Genomic DNA, 1,709 nt, shown 5'->3' with positions numbered 1-1,709 from the left:
ACAGCAGGGCAGGCCCTATGAGGAGAGACTACAGGACCTGAACCTGTTCAGCCTCCACAAGAGAAGGCTGAGGGGGGATCTTGTGGCCTGTTACAAACTGGTCAGGGGGGATCAGAAGGCATTGGGGGAGTCACTGTTCCCCCGAGCACAGCCAGGAGTGACCAGGAACAACGGTCACAAGCTAGCAGAGGGTAGGTTTAGGTTAGACATCAGAAGGTGCTATTTCACGGTCAGGGCGGCTAGGGTCTGGAACCAACTTCCAAGGGAGGTGGTGCAGGCTCCTACCCTGGGGGTTTTTAAGAAAAGGTTAGATGAACACCTTGCTGGGGTCATTTAACCCCAGTACTCTTTCGTGCCATGGCAGGGGGTTGGACTAGATGATCTTCTCAGGTCCCTTCCAACCCTAGAAACTATGAAACCCATGAGCACTTAGGCTCTGGCTCAGGCAGGGCCTAGGCATGAGTGCTGGACCTCCCTGAGCCACGCATCAGCTCCCCGGGACCCCGCAGCAAGGGGGTCAGGGCCCATGGATGGGTCTGCAAGCACAGCACAAAGAGGGGAGGCCTTGCCGTGGAGGATGCACCCTCTGAGGTTTCACCCTCACAACACTCCTGTGAGGCAGCAAGTTATATCCCCTAAATTACAGTGGGGAAGCTGAGGCAAAAGCTTTGAACGCCTTGCTCAGGCTTCACAAGTTCTGCGACAATCAAGCTCGGTTTGGTTAGTACAGAGTGGAACAGGCACATGTGACTTAGCAGGCAGGGATCAAGCCGCCTTTGTTCTGCTTGCTTGTCCATTTACTGAATGGACCTTTTGAATGCTGAAAATATGATCTGTTGCTATGCTGTTATGAGACACTTTTCTTCAGACCTTTTTTTTTTGACAGTTACACTAACTATAACCATGTTTATCCTGCAGATTAAGCCCAGAGCAAGTACAACACAACAATGTAAATAACAGCACTAATTTCATGATGGATTTTTTATTTTTGCTGTGTATCTAAACAATATCTAAACACTTTTCTCTGGACAACAGAGGAGTATTACCTCAGTTTTACATACAGGTAAACTGGCTATGAGGAGAAGCACAAGGAGGCATGGAAAATGTTAGTCTAATATGCAAAGAAATTCTTTTTCTTCCAGTTGCCGTGCACTACCACATTTCAAGGTCAAGTATTCTAGTCACCTCTCCTCTCAGTGTACATTTACATTCATACAAACACACAAATCATATAGGCTTATCATTATCACTAACCCATTTTGTTACTCGTTTGTTTATTTTTTTACTACCACCAATTGGTAAAAGCCAAGAAACTCAGATGCATACCAGGGCACTGCAGCCAAGAGAAAGTTGCTTCTTAATGTAAAGAGCAAATCTGTCTTCTGATGATAAGCTACAGTGAATATTCCTTATTGTTCTCTAAGATTTTTTCCTCCTGAAGTCATCACTATTTTATTATTAAAAAATGAAAATGAGTTCAAAATGTATTTCCTGAAATACCTTATGGTAATAACCAGAGATAAGCCAAAACAGGAGCCTCATATACCAGCTCCCACATACTTTATCCTTGGGAAGAGGGGAGTACTTGATTAAAATCCTAGATGCAAACAAGTATTTTCCTGCCAGGTCAGACACAGGATTATTTTCTCATTCTGATTTTCATAGATTTCATAGACATTTGGGCTGGAAGGGACCCTGGAGGATCATCG

This window comes from Gavialis gangeticus, unplaced genomic scaffold (genome assembly GCF_001723915.1).
Source record: "Gavialis gangeticus isolate Ggan-Ray unplaced genomic scaffold, GavGan_comp1, whole genome shotgun sequence".
NCBI classification, from domain to species: domain Eukaryota; kingdom Metazoa; phylum Chordata; order Crocodylia; family Gavialidae; genus Gavialis; species Gavialis gangeticus.
This window is presented reverse-complemented; position numbering follows the sequence as displayed.